Raw genomic sequence first — 16,533 nt, 5'->3', positions numbered from 1 at the left:
GTAATTCAATTATCTTTTAAATGTACTTTTTGAAAGTATACTTCAAAAAAGATGTAATTAAGTTCAACTTAAGAGTCCAAAAAATAAGTATACTAATTTACCAGTAATTCAATTATATTTTAAATGTACTTTTTGAAAGTATACTTCAAAAAAGATGTAATTAAGTTCAACTTAAGAGTCCAAAAAATAAGTATACTAATTTACCAGTAATTAAATTATTTTTTAAATGTACTTTTTGAAAGTGTACTTTGTTGTCAATGTATTTTAAATTGTATAGAAGTTTATTTTTTTTAAGTGTATAAAATTTGACATACTTAGAGTGACAATTCAACATACTTATGGGAAGTATATTTTTTGGAAATTAATTGTTAATTTACTTTTTTAGCGTACTATGATCTTACTTCATTAGAAGTGTGACTTCTGTACACTTTATACAGTACACTCTAAAATAAGTGTATTTTTAGTTGCATATCAGAGTACTTTCATAAAATACGTTAGAATAATAAAATGTAGGCTATACACTGCATGAAAAGAGCTGTATCCAGACAAATACGGATGGGAAATCCCTGCTAAACTTTAGGTTTGCCAGATAAATGAGGCAGAGTGCTTGGAAACGTAATACTCAGAAGTAAACTCGTGAAACATCCAGAAACCTTGTGTATATGGATGTATACAGGAACTGGTGGAAGTTTCTAGGAATCCTCACAGCTGGTTGTAAGGAGTGCTGGTTGTGAGGTGTGAAGGGTTAATGACAGAGTTGCTGTCTCTGTTTTCAAAGCTGGGTGGGGGGGTTCAAGGCAGCACATAACATAAAAACATTATATATCTACAAGTGTGTTTACTAAATACATGTATTATTATGCTAATGTAATTTTATTGATAAAGGGTTTTTTATTTAAGAAAATCTGAGCATCACTCAAAATAACTGTCAACATGTTTGTCAACTAAACATGTTTTGTAAACGTTATACATTTTATAAAAATATTTAATATTTTTATTATTGATAAAGTATAAAGAACAAATCAGTGTGAAAACGTAGATTATAAAAAGTACATAAAGTGCCAGCAGAGGATCCAAAATAATGAGAGAAAAAAAAACATCCAATGCATCTTGGAAATTGTAGTCAAAATACGTCTACAGCAGCATGCTACAGCAGTACCAACGCCAGGGCAAAAGACTCAAATTCCCAGAATGCACCTGCACCCACCCATTCATTCCCACCAATCAGGATCAACGGCATTATTTCAAACCGCTACTGACTCGTTTTCATGCAAAACAGTACGGCTGAGGTAAGTTTGACTTTCATTCCTTTACATCGCGCATATCTGTTCCATATTTGTTCCATTTTTGTTCTTCACTGTGATTATTTTGTCTTTATGCGAGAAGTGTTTTAATTTAAAGCACACACAGGAAACATTAAGAGTAAGTTATACACTGTACACAGTAACGTTAGGAACTTGATCATGCGGTTTTTCAGTAAGCAAAGTAACATGCAAAATGCCTGATAAACGAATCAATTCGATGTTTAAAACTTTAAAAATAAAACGGCAAGATTACTTGTGTTGGAGATGTTCAGCTAACTGTAGCAAATGGCTCTTTCTGCTATTTTAAACGATAACCTTAGACGATCTTCTGTTGTTTAAAAGCTCATTGCTGTAGGTTAGTTCTGATAGATGCTGCTTATTTTGCAAGCCTGTTTTAATAGCTTTATTCTGTTTAGTAACCAAGCCAGCTTCACTTTAAGTTTAAGATAAACTAACGTTAGATGTTGTTGTAAAGAAGCTTGGAGTCAAAATATATTTTAAAGTTGTATGATTGTCTTCTTTTATAATATGATGTCTATCCATGTTTGTGTTTACAGAGGTCATGTACCATGTGGTCGACCTTGCTGACGCTGAAGAGGTTTCTGTGTAAAAATGATGTAAGTTAAGTTTAATCTTTTAATTTAATATTGTTTTAATTCATGCCCATGTCATGCTGGCTACCAGTCAAATATCGCATACAATTAAAAATACTATTAATCACCAATAAAACCTTAAAAGGATCAGCACCTTCGTATCTTAGAGAATTAATATCAGAATACAATCCAACACGTACACTGCGGTCGCAAAATTCTGGTCTCTTAATTTTCCCTAGAATATCAAAAGTGTCTAAGCTCTGAAATGATTTGCCAACTGATATCTGTGAATCAGACACAGTCAATCACTTTAAATGTAAAGGGACACTTCATCCATTTGTATTAAGCTTTGTATCTTTAGAACCCCAGTCATGTTTTTGAATGGTCATGCATCATTTCCTGAGACAGGAGAAATACAGATTTCAGTGTTGCACTTCCTTCTTTCAATGATGTAAAAAATTATAATTTTGCATCATTGAAAGAAGGAAGTCCAATATCTTTGTTGAGGTGGTGAGACTACAAACACTCCTTTTTTAGTCAAATAGGCACCAAATTCGAAATGTATGTTACATTTCCACTACAAATATGAGACACTTTCAATAAAGATTAATGTTTCTACAGGTGAAATGCTCCATTAGGGGATGATTCTGGTTTTTGGCACTTTGGGTCTTATTTCTGGTTTGTTTTGGATGGATTACAGTGGTGGACACTGTGATTTTGACAGTGGGTCGTGTCTTGAATTTTTTGACTCGTTTAGAAGCGTCTCTTCACTGCTTTAGAGTGGAAGTCAAGGGTCATGCACAAACATGTCATTAAAACAACACTTAACCTTCATTTTCAAAACTGTCCCTTACGAAAATCAACCATGGTTTTATTGTGGCAAAAGTGTAGTAACCATGGTTTTTTTGGTCAATTTATTACTATGAGCAAAACCATGGTTTTACTAAACTAACCATGGTTTGACTATGGGTTTTTGAAAACCATGGTTGTCAAAACCATGGTTGTTTTGTGGTAACCATGGTTTTACTACAGTAACCATGGTTTTTTGGTCTTAACTGTAGTAAAACCATGGTTAATTTTCGTAAGGGGTGCTACTCACCGAGTGGTTCGTGGTGTTCGTTGATGATTAAAAACAAGTAGTGTAGCGAAATACAGTTTCTGTGGTGTTTTATTTGGCATTTTGTAAAATTCCATTGACTTCTCTTGGAAGACTCATTGCTCGCTGATATATCACTCTGCCGCCGGAAATGGAAAAGGGTCTGTTTACATCTGGTTGTAGTTTTTTCGCTCGGTTTCTCTCAGAAGGCTAGCATGAGCAGAGCAACTGTGCCCTCGGAGTAGGGCACAAATTTTTCCCATATTTGATGGCTCAGTGACCAGCCTTAGGTTTGAAGTTGAGCTCGATTGTGACTGTCTATACCAGTGGTTCTCAATCCTGGTCCTGGAGGTCCACTGCTCTGCACATTTTGAATGTCTCTCTTATCTGACAGACAATGAGATCTCTGCTAATGAGCTGATGATTTGAATCAGCTGTGTTAAACAAGAGAGACATACAAAATGTGCAGAGCAGTGGACCTCCAGGACCAGGATTGAGAACCACTGGTCTATACGCTAGACACCAAGTTCCGTTCAGCATCCTTGTACGGCAAAGTGGTTGTCGCCATCAAGTGGTCAAGAGTGTGCTAACGCTTCAGACTCAAATATAGAGCGGAAGTATATACGTGGTTGTGAGGTGTCTGAAAAAATAGATCCACTATAGCAAATAACACGGATTGAAATCATACATTGCTCTGATATATTTGTTTTTAATCATCAACGAACACCACAAACCACTCTGTGAGTAGCACAGTTTTTAAAATGAACGTTAAGTGTTGTTTTAATGACATGTTTGTGCATGGCCCTTGACTTCCATTCTGAAGCAGTCAAGAGACGCTTCTAAACAAGTCAAAAAGTCAAGACACGACCCATTGTCAAAATTTCAGTGACAATCACTGTAGTTCATCCAAAACAAACCAGAAATGAGACTCAAGGTGTTTAATGCCGGAATTATTCTTTAAGACTTTTTTTCTTTAACAAAGCATTCACATAATTTGTCTAGTAAGTTATACTTATCTCGCAAAAGTTAGCTTGTACGGAACAAAGCATTCACATAACTCGTCTGGGTAATTTACTAATGCCGCAATAGCTAGCCTGTCTGGAACCGATCAGATATTAAAACACAACACTGTGTGACACTGCATTACATGTGAATGGCCCCTACGCTAATAGGGTTTTGTTTCTCTCTCCCTGTCTCGTCCTCAAACCCGAGGACATTGAGACAAACAGACCAGTTCTGGCTGCCGTGGAGGTCAACACACCACTGATCTACTGGCTGCCCTTCAACGTGATGCCTAGCCGATGCCTGACCACTGACGGAACCCGTTAAATCTCCTTATCCGTTTACATCCCATATATATATATGTGTATATCTTTTCCTCCTAGGACTTTTTCTTCCTCCCTGAGGTTTTTCTCCTAGGGTTTTTTTAACCCCGGGGAGTCAAGCAACATTGGCTTAACTTAGCACCCTCTTGTATACGAGACATTATTAATTTGCTCACTTGTAAAGTTTATTCATAGCCGCTGTATTTTGCTACTTATATTGTCTGTCGATTTTTCTATGTTTCCCCTGCTTCTTTTAATGTAAAGCTGCTTTGAATCAACTACAAATTGTGAAAAGCACTATATAAATAAAATTGAAATGTCTCTTTCCTGTTTTACAGATGCAGTGAGGGAGTGATTCCCCAACATCGAGGTGGCAGAGATCCGGGACCTTCTACGGAGGAAGTGCAACAATGCCAGTTACAAGGCCTCCAGTAGTTCAAATCAGAGCTAGATGTCCATATAGTACAAGTTGTTCGCAATTGTTCTCTTCCCGGCATTTCAAAGAAAGTCGACTGTTTAAGGTTCCCCATTTTGCCAATATCTGTTTTGTGTGTTACTTTTGTGTCATTAACCCTCAAGAGTTCCTTTAAAAAACTTCCTTAAGTGTTCCTAAGGCCACAAAATGACACCTTCCCAAAACTGCTCTAAAAATATCATACGTCAATATTTTTTTTCATTTTAAACGATGCTATCTTTTAGAACTACTTCTGCCTGAAACATACATATCAAATATTAATATAATTTGTGAAAATTTTAACCCTTTATATGCCTGTTTGTTTACATTAGCCCATGTTTTTTTTAACAGAAAAAACAAAAAAACTAAATATTTTCCAAAAAACACATTTGAACCACCATGTGATTATTATTATTATTATACCCTGAGATGGGTCAAAGATTGGTAGCAACATTGATTTTCATGCATTGTTATTTTTTGAACAGGGTCAGATTTTATAAAAAACTTCCTTAAGTGTTCCTAAGGCCACAAAATGACACCTTCCCAAAAACGGCTCTAAAAATATCATACGTCAATATTTTTTTTCATTTTAAACGATGCAGTCTTTTAGAACTACTTCTGCCTGAAACATACATATCAAATATTAATATAATTTGTGAAAATTTTAACCCTTTATATGCCTGTTTGTTTACATTAGCCCATGTTTTTTTAACATAAAAAAACAAAAAAACTAAATATTTTCCAAAAAACACATTTGAACCACCATGTGATTATTATTATTATTATACCCCGAGATGGGTCAAAGATTGGTAGCAACATTGATTTTCATGCATTGTTATTTTTTGAACAGGGTCAGATTTTATAAAAAACTTCCTTAAGTGATCCTAAGGCCACAAAATGACACCTTCCCAAAAACGGCTCTAAAAATATCATACGTCAATATTTTTTTTCATTTTAAACGATGCAGTCTTTTAGAACTACTTCTGCCTGAAACATACATATCAAATATTAATATAATTTGTGGAAATTTTAACCCATTATATGCCTGTTTGTTTACATTAGCCCATGTTTTTTTAACATAAAAAAACAAAAAACTAAATATTTTCCAAAAAACACATTTGAACCACCATGTGATTATTATTATTATTATACCCTGAGATGGGTCAAAGATTGGTAGCAACATTGATTTTCATGCATTGTTATTTTTTGAACAGGGTCAGATTTTATAAAAAACTTCCTTTAGTGTTCCTAAGGCCACAAAATGACACCTTCCCAAAAACTGCTCTAAAAATATCATACGTGAATATTTTCTTTCATTTTAAACAATGCAGTCTTTTAGAACTACTTCTGCCTGAAACATACATATCAAATATTAATATAATTTGTGGAAATTTTAACCCTTTATATGCCTGTTTGTTTACATTAGTCCATGTTTTTTTAACAGAAAAAACAAAAAACTAAAAATTTTCCCACAAAAAAACATTTGAACTACCATTTGATTATAATTATTATTATACCCTGGGATGGGTCAAAGATTGGTAGCAACATTGATTTTGATGCATTGTTATTTTTTGAACAGGGTCAGATTTTATACAAAACTCACACTTGTGATCCTAAGGCCAAAATGACACCTTCCCAAAACCTGCTCTAAAAATATCATACATCAATATTTTTTTCCACTTTAAACTATTAAATCTTTTAACACTACTTCTTCCTGAAACATACATGTCAAATATTAATTAAATTTGTGGAAATTTTAACCCTTTAAATGGCCAATATGTTAACGTTAATCGAACCACAGTGTTCAGCTGATGTCGTAAAACCTTTTGTGGGACATCGTAGCCCAAATAGTGACCTGTCCTGATTTCTCACTCCAGAGACTGAGAGCTAATTAATTTTTTATCTGTAAACACCAGTCAGAATGAGCAGCCCCACATAAGCCTGCAGTTTCTCTGTCTCAAGATCTCTCCAGTCTGTGACTGTCTCCCATGTAGGTTTGTCATGGCCCCAATATGCTGCAGGATTTCATGCATCAGCATCAATGAAAAGCTTGAAGTCAGGGCTGATTTGGGGAGTGGCATTGTGTGCGAGCCCTGGGATCAAATCTCTGGCTGCTGGAAAGTAGCAGAGCGTCTCCATGTTTGTGGGAGACCAGAAGATTTTTCAATTTTTGACGTCCATCCTGCCGCCACTTCATCCATCTCCTCTCCGCTCTCACCTTCTGACAAGTCTTCTGAAGATCTCTCTAATGAATTAGACTCCAGCTGGTCTACTTCTACCACTGAGGCCTCCGTGTCGACCTCAGAATCCTCGGAGGAAGATGAGGAGCCATCCTCGCTCTTGAAGTGCATGATTATTTCAGGAGCCTTATGTGTGCTGTAATGCCTTGCCATTTTCACTACTTCTGCTATACTGTTCATACTTATAGCAGTGTATTTGTATAAACAACATGAGCGAGAAACAAAATGAAGATTGATTTTGTTTCGGTTCTGGCCTCTCATCGTTTTTATTACTGAATTAGTTTATAACGCAGAATGTGCCTTTCAAAGAGAGAAGAATTTGGATATGTTGAATATGCCCCCCTGCCCCACTCATCACCGACCCCACCCCGACATCACCCCACCCCCTTACCACTCAGACACACTTTTTTTACACCCACACCAATTTTCAACATTAAAGGTTTATCTTTTCAGCAGCTATGCGGTCCGCAGAAAACAGCAAAAATTGTGACATTTTGATGAATGCATGAAATGGTAAAAAGTAGCGCCACCTGGTGGACAAGTATAAAAATTAAAACTTCAAGGCCAGTAGTTTAAAATGATATATTGACATAAAGGTATGTATTAGTTTATGTTAAGATAAATGGGGGGTCAAAATGGTAGTTATAATGGTTTTCAATGGGGCATTTTTTGTCCGAAGGAACACATTAGTCGGTTTTTGCGTAGCTTAGCCATTTTAAGCTAATTTAAAAAACTGAAACCAATATTCTAAAATGTATCAAAAATGATTAACCTTTGGCAAGTTTGGGCAATATTCAATCATCACAGTCAAGATGGTTTAAAAATCAAAATCAAAATGGCACAAAATGTCCCTAGGAACTCTTAAGGGTTAATAAAGATCCTTTTTTGAAATGCAGTTTGTAATCTGTTTGTGTGCATTTGAACTGAATTGTTATATACAGTTTTTTACAATCACTTTGCTACTATTTTCAGAACCTTGATGTCATTTTTCACAACTCTAGATACAAAACTCAAAACGGTAATCACTTGTAACACAGGCTGTCTAGTGTTCAAAACATTGCATTGTGCATTCACATCTTTAAAGACATCTTGCACTTGCACAATCATTGTTTCAAAACACAAATTTACTGTGAAATACCATGGAAACATAACTATAGATCCAGTGTCGGCGCCAGAGAATACAGAATGAGGGGGCCTCCTATTTTACTGGTGGGGCACCTGGTTCATCTTATTATTTTATTATTATTATTACTACATGGCACTGTAAAATGCTTGGTACTGATTGGCCACTGGCCAGTCGCAACATTAAAAGGTATTTTATTCCTTGAACAACCGCCTGAAACACAGCCTCACCCGGGTACTGCGAGTGCGAGCGAGTCACGTTAACAGGGACAGTTTAATACCTACGAATTAATACAGAATAAATATGCATAATTAATAACGTATATGAGATTGTATTTACAATGATTAAACCAATTGTTCCTCTTTTGACTTTTAACTTGTTTTAACGCGTCTGGAAACGTTTTGCCAGAAGGTTTGCATTTCTTAAAAATAAGCTAATAAAAGACATCAAATCAAAATGTAGGGCCCTATAAAATCCGTTTTATTTTTTCCCAAATTCCGTTTTATTTTTTCCCAAATTCCGTTTTCTCCGTTTTAATTTTTGCAAATTCCGTTTTAATTTTTGGCAATTATATTTTTTACCCTTTACTTTTATTTTAGTCATAAAAAGAGTGTGCCTTTAATGTTAATGATTAAAATGTAAATGATTTGGGGGAAAAACTGGATAACAGGATTACTTAATGACTATAAAAGATGCATTTACACAAGCACATACACACCCGCGCGCACACACAACTCAATTCAATGCATTGTTTTTTTTTTAGTGTTGTTGCAGGAGGCTACAACACGGTGTTAAAGCAGTGGTGCCTTCAGAAGTGCCTTAAACACATCAATCCAGCGGAACGCGATCCATATTTTATACACAATCGCTTGAAATGCATATAACTTTACAAACATACACAGGATAGTGATCTGACTTAGGACAGCATGAGCACGCAGCTCTTTGCACGTGCGAGCGAAAGAGAGACAGAGAGCGGCGCCATGATGCAGATGATTATATTTTAAATGCGAGGGATAGTTAGTTTGCCTCAGCTCGATTGAAATGCATAAAACTGAACAAATACATGAGGATTTGTGTTCGCACTTCGGACAGATGCCTGAGCGCGTGCACGTGAGAGGTACAGTGAGACAGACATGGATGAGAGAGTGCATGTATCTTTGCGCTCACCGTGAACAGAGTGTTGACTAAACTTCCAAACTAACAGTTCTCCGGTCACATAAAAGTCATGTGAGACCTGCTCGGAACTAAGTGCTTAGCGTCGAATTTTTTAATTTTTCGCTGACGAAAGCAGAGTCGTGGAGAGCCGCTTCGCCATGGTTTCAGTGTTTTGGAGGAGGTCTGAAACGACGGGAGGGGGCGTGTCGCCCAGATTTACTTCCCCCGGTCTGCATTTCCCCCAGTCATACGTTCGTCTCCCACACAAAAACATAATTTTATTCAAAATATGTCCAATTCCGCGAAATTCCGCGTTTATACTAGATTCCGTGTTAATTTGCCAATTCCGCGATTCCGTCCGCGATTCCGTGATCGCGGAAATTATAGGGCCCTAAAAATGTTATGTCTATATATTTACTCATATAGCAACTAGCCGTGAAATTAGCAGGATTGATACAGCCAGCCAAGTTGTTGTCGCAAATAAATCCCTCACTATAGTAAAACCATAACTTATAATGACGTTAAAGTGCAAGACTGGATAACTCACGCAAATAATAAAGACCAGTACATAACCAAATAACAGCAAAAGAAAACAATGTTACTGACCGTACTGACATATCTAACACCAGAATGAACTATGCGTTTACCTTCAGAAGAGCTGCAGGCGACGAGAGGACTTTTTAAAACTTTTTATGAAGGTCCTTTTATTTGTCGCGAAATTTCTTTGTCTTGCTCAAATGCCAAGACTTACAAGTATACATTATTTAGACAGAAAATGAGTTGGCGATTGAGCCCCCGAACGTGACAGTAACTTTCAGTGCAGACCAAACACTGGGGATACCTTTAAGAATTTGTGTTGTTCAAATGTAGTGGCTGCGTGTTTGTAACTGGCTGACTATGTTAGCATTTGTTACCTTTTTATCATCCGCCTGGGCTATCGTGACGGTAGTTGTAACAGTTCACTTGGGTTTGTTTACACGCAGTGATGAGCAGACAATGTGGTTCCGAAGCACATTTTTTTTATTTTTAACGAAACAGTCTCCATCGCTTTCTTATCAGGTTTACATCATCTGAACACCCGGGTGGGAGGGCAAAACTTGCAAATAAACTTGAGATAAACATGAAAACAGCTCGTATTTCCTTCTGTGTGTATCACTAATAACAACGCACATGCGAACACAGCGCTCCTCGACTACATTACCCAGAGTTCAGCACGGTCTGCACTACAAGCCCCACATTCTTAAACATTGTGGGTTAGTATTTTAATTATTATTTTTTATTAATTATACTCCGAATTTTATTCAGTATTCATTGTATAACCAAGTGTATTTGCAGCACATTTTTTAAATTATTAAGTTCATTGTTATTTTGAGAAGTAAGGGGGCACAGTGACTCAAGTGGCCGGGCCATGCCCCCTAGGGCCCGCTCGTGGCGCCGACACTGTATAGATCACCCACACACAAGCAACTGATAGTTTCACTAAGTCATTGCAGGGAGCTACACTGCGACCAAAATGGTCGCATATGCGACCTTTTGAACTGCCGTTGCGACCCTAATTTTTAATGGGTCGCAAATGTGCTACCTAATGTTTTAGACAATATGCTATGATTTACTATGAGCATTTATTAAAACAGAAATGTGGATTTTAAGAATACGTTTTATAACGTGCTCTGAGCCATCAACACGTTGGCTTCATTTTGCGTAAAAGCACGTCGTGTCTCTCCCTATCAGTGTGCGTTTGCGTGCTCAGCTGTTTCTCAATGAATTAGGTGCGACGCGACGCAAGCGCAGTCTTCCATGTTTCTGAACTTGAGCAGAGGTCTTTCTTCACTGAGGACGCGGGACCCGTATGGTTCCGGGTTTATATTTTAAGTGGTCTGTCGGGTCCGGTTAGGTCCTAGTTTAATTACTTTGGGTCCCAAGTCTGATTAATGTTGTGTTTATAACCCGAGTCGATCGGAAAACGGCCATGAGCGCTACCGCGCTAAAGCTCGAGTGCATTTTCAGCGTGCCTTCGGTTTCTATGGCGATGGTTCTTTTTACGACCACGCGCTGCATTTGCTTTCTCACATTTTTTTTAATAATCTTATTATTAATAAACCATATCTTTTCTAAAACCATATCCATATTAAGTTTGGACAGAGATTGTAGCAAAGAGCAATGCTAATGTCAAGCCAATTGCACTGAACGAGCAAAGCAATGTAAAGTCTGTCACCGGGACAGCAAGTAGACTTTTAAATCTGAAAAAATGAGTGGATTAAGTTTTTTAAATCGGCAAGAGAGAAATAGAAAGATAGAGCAGAAGCAGTAAAAGTGCCTATCTAATAGTAATTATTACCATTATAACATCAGTCATAACATCAGTCACATTTATAATCTATAGACCTGCACTGTCTATTAATATACTATACATCGTATTGTATTATATTGAGTTTGATAAAAGGGGTCTAATTGCTTCATATATCAGTGCAAAAACAGTAAGTGTTTTCGTGGTGCTTTGACAAACAGTGTCAGCTTTGTTAATGGCAAAGAAAGTTTGGGGTGGTTAGATTAATGAAATATAATGTGAAATTAATATTAATTTTCAATAAATCAAAGTATTGTGTTGTGTCACACATTAGTTCTACGTCACATGTATAGTAGACCATTATTTGTCAGTGGGTAATAATTGCCCTTTTCACCACCAAGTACATTTCAGGTCTGTGGGAAACACGACTGCAACGTTTAAGAAAACAAGAAGGCATGTGGTTTAAAAGATGGCAAGTAAAATAAAAAGCATATCTGTATGCAATACAGTTTCATTATTGTTCATTATTATCCAGACCACCTTAATATAACTTGAAAAAAATATGTGCGACCAAATCATATTTTGCGCCAGTAACTGAAAAAGTTGGTAGCGCAAGTGCCACCAGTGGAAAAGGTTAGTGTAGTTCCCTGCATTGTTTGTACAATCATTAAATATTGTAGAACAAAATTGGTGATACAGATTTCATTATGGTACATGTAGAGCAAATACATATCTGTAAAAGTTCTGCAGTAGTAGAGAGAATACGACAGACACATTGGAATCATTGAACAAAGTTTGTAATGTATTGATGAAAACACTACAGTACAATCACAACATAGGTCACATCATTTCACAATCTGCACTCAATCATCAGTAACAAGTTGGCAGAATTGGACAAGCAATTACAAGGGCCTGCATCTATACAGTACAGTGATAATTGGTTCATGCTCCATGCTTATTGGTTACAATGAACCTCATTATCTTGAAACTTTCATGATTTTCAGTAAACATGGAAGATTCTTTGTCTGTTTCCATACAACTATTACGAATAATGCAACAGTTACTTATCATTTTGGGCAGTTGTATTGATTGATAGTTAGATCATTGTAAGAAAATGAATAGACACTTATTTGAAATGTGATGTGTGAATAGCCTTTTGAAACAGTAGTACTTTGATGTTAAGTTGTGTCATATTGAACATGTGATTTTGGTTGAATGAACAAATGATCCAAGTTTTATGTGTATTGTATCCAAGCAATTGAGAAAAGAGTTAAGAGTTTTGAAAAATGTGCATTTTGATCTTTGGTTGTGAGTTTTGTGTCGGGAGTTGTGAGGAGTGGCATCGATGTTCTGGGGGTGGTGGCAAAGTGATTGTAAAAAACTGTAATACACTTGTAGTGTAACAGCAATATTCATGCTTAAGTATAACAAAATGGGGATAAAAGTACAAATTAAATATACTTAAAATATAAAAAATACACTATAATAATATTGCATTGAAAGTACGTGTCTATGATGTTTAGGTTATAATTGAAATTCACTTTAAAAACATTATTATTGTCATAGTGGGACACTTTAAAAGCACTAAAAATAGTTAGGAAGTGCATTTGTAGAGCACTTGAAATATTACAGAGGCATACTAAATTAACATAGTTTATACTAATTATAAGTATGATAGCAGTATGCACAAAATGTACTTACCTGATAACCTGCGCGAGGGCGTGGATGTACTGAAGAGCTATTTATTTACATAATTTAAATTAATGTTAGTTTAAATGTACTTACATTAAACAACTATACATCATTAAAAAGTGTTTTGATTTAAGATTTAGTTTTTGACCTTTATTTTAATCTGAGAATCCTAGTAACAGTAATTTCTTCATTTTTGTCAGGCGTTATGAAAATGAAAAACGGTACATACCTTTAATTTGAAATATAACCCTCAGCCGCACTCATTGATAAAAATACTCCTCCGTGATCGTCATGAAAGCACTCGATAAAACAACATCTATCGGGGCTTTTAATTCAAAGTATGCATATTTGGAGAAATATTACTTCAATTTTATATGTTTACTTCAAATTTCTGCAGTGGGGCTAATATTTCACCCATTTTTATTGCAAACATGGCGATATGAGCAAGCTGGGGCCCGTTTCAATAAGGAGGTTCAACCAACTCTGAGTTTAAACTTGAACTCTGAGTTGATTTACTCTGAGATAGTAAACTCCGAGCTTTCGGCCACAGAAAAGCTGATCTGAGTTAGTTCAATCGACTCTGAGTAGGCTGACTCTGAGTTAAGCGCGTGCACAGCCACAATGAAAAGCCATCATCAATGGAGCTCAGATATTACGATTTACCATGGCAACAGCACATGACAAAGAGGTCTTAATCATTTTTACTACTAAAACTGAAAGTGTTACTGCAAGTGTGCAGCAACTACGAGCATATATTTTAAAGAAAAGAGTTGTTTTTGTAAATTGCTACTCTAGTAAATGCGTACATTTAATTTTTCATCACAGTTAAAATATCCGAAGTAAATAAACTGAGGACTGTACGTTATTATATTAATTTACATACACATGCAATCCCATGGACAAAAAGATGACAGCAGCTCAGCTAAAATAAAATTAAGCATAAAACTTTGTCATATAAGGCTACGAACTCTACAAATGTTTGTCATGAATAAAACAAAAACTCGCCCAGCCGGGATTCGAACTCCGATCGCCGACGGTACGTCTGGCCCAACTACTACACACAGCACTACCCACTAGACCAGCGATAATGACGAGTGGATTCGTAAGAAATGTCAAGGCAACTGTGTAAATGTAAGAGCACCAAGACTGATATTAGTCATATAATGATATTTATATATCTAAAATGACTGCAAAAAATAATTATTTCGCTCACATAAATGTAAGCGGATATGACAAAAAACACTCGGGGTCTCAAAATCCTCTCGCGACATAAATCTAACTTTCTACAAATGAATGCAACATCATCATCTACAAGATTCTCTATAAAAGTACATGACATTTTAGTCACTAAGACGATCTATGCACCTAAGTATATCATATTAGCTTTACAAGTCATTTCAATTTACTGTTTTAATTTTTTTGTTGTTGAAAGTTTAGTGTAATATATAAAAATATAAAGTCGTAAGTTAAAATGGTTTGCACTGGCAATTTAATTATAACTTAAAGACAGCTAAACATTTTTTTACAGTGTACATGATAAAAATGTGCACAATGAATGAATGTTCTAAAGCAACTAACAAGATTAAACACCGCTACTCCTTTAAAAATGGGGAGGAGACCACAAGAAACTCAGAGTTTACAGGATAAAACCTGCTCCCGACCAGGTAAGGTTCAGAGAGTATGTTACTCCGGAAACTGACTCTGAGTATAAGTTACCTCTCCTTCTGAAACAGGCTTGACTTACCCCGCTGTCTCAGGTTTAACCTACCTCCCTTTTTGAAACGGAAAACTCAGAGTTTCCCTTATTTCAGGGTTAACAAACTCAGAGTTTTCACTTAACCACCTTTTTGAAACGGGCCCCTGGAGTCTCTCGGAGTCTGCAGTCATTCACACTCATGCTGCGTCCGAAACCGCCTACTACATACTATATAGTACGCGAAAAGCAGTAGGCGAGGCGAGTAGTATGTCCGAAAACATAGTATTCGAAAAACAGTATGCGAAAAGTACCCGGATGACCTACTACTTCCGGTTAGATTTTGCAGTGTGCATACGATGGACGCTGCACTATCCCATGATGCCCCGGACGAGGAGTTATCCAACGAAGAAGAAGAGGCACGCGGCTGTTTTCGCGCTGAAATGACATGACGTGATGACGACGTATGTCACGTGATGTAGAAACATGGCGGATGTAGTACGTCCGAATCTCATTCATACTACCAGGATTCATACTATACATTACCTACTGTTTTAACGACAAGTAAGTAGGTACTTCATCTAATTCAGAACCTACTATACAGTATTCGGATTCTGACGCAGCCTCAGTTTGTTTCATTCTTACGTGAAGCCGGAGGGCGCTAAAGTCTGAAACTCTTTCATAAACTTTCATAGAAAGAATAAGACGTCAGTCAGCTCAGCAGCAGCTGTCAGTCAGACGTGAACTTGAACAGTGACCTGCAACGAGCGATCGCTGTTTTTATAATAACATGTAAATAAAGATGTTTTGATGTTTTAAAACCATGGAGACAATAAACACGATTAAGATTATATATGGTTTGTCTGTATTTTTAACGCTATGTCTATTATTTTTATAACAGTACTGTATATTATAATGCTATGCTAAGCTAACAGCATAAATAACATAAAATTGTTTATTTTCGGTCTTATTTTATGATCCAAAGCCACATCAGATCACGCATGATTGTTTAAGCACTCGACTTTTGATGTTATAAAGTGAGTTTTATTATAAATGCTTTTATTTGTCGTGTTTTGATGGTATGCTAAGCTAACGTACTAGCTGTTCTGTAAACATCTGCTGTCTGGAGATATGAGATATGTGTTTCTAGGAATAATTTTGACTGGTAAAGCTTCTTTAAGGTAAGTTTCTTTTTGTAAGAAAGGACTTTAATAAAAAGAAAGTGAACTGAGACAAAAGGAGGAAATAAAACACTAAATAGAAATTATGAGCAATTATTATATTGTTTATAATAATAAAATAAACATTTAGACAGCAATATCTCGGATTAAAAGTTGTTAATGACTCATCCGGATGCTTATTTAATGAGTCTGTTTAAAACACGGAGCAATAGGACAATAAACTGAAAGGATGTTGTGAGATATAATAAACAAACATTAGCTTAGCATTTTTGCTGTTTTCTCTAAATAAATTTACATGACATGGGTCTAAAAAACATAAACATTTAATAAAATACAGAGTTTTAGAGGTATCATCTTCAGATTTAAAACAGAACATGGTCATACCTGTGG

The sequence above is a fragment of the Misgurnus anguillicaudatus genome, chromosome 5 (genome assembly GCF_027580225.2).
Source record: "Misgurnus anguillicaudatus chromosome 5, ASM2758022v2, whole genome shotgun sequence".
NCBI classification, from domain to species: domain Eukaryota; kingdom Metazoa; phylum Chordata; class Actinopteri; order Cypriniformes; family Cobitidae; genus Misgurnus; species Misgurnus anguillicaudatus.
The sequence above is the reverse complement of the archived record's forward strand: the minus strand, read 5'-3'. Positions refer to the sequence as shown.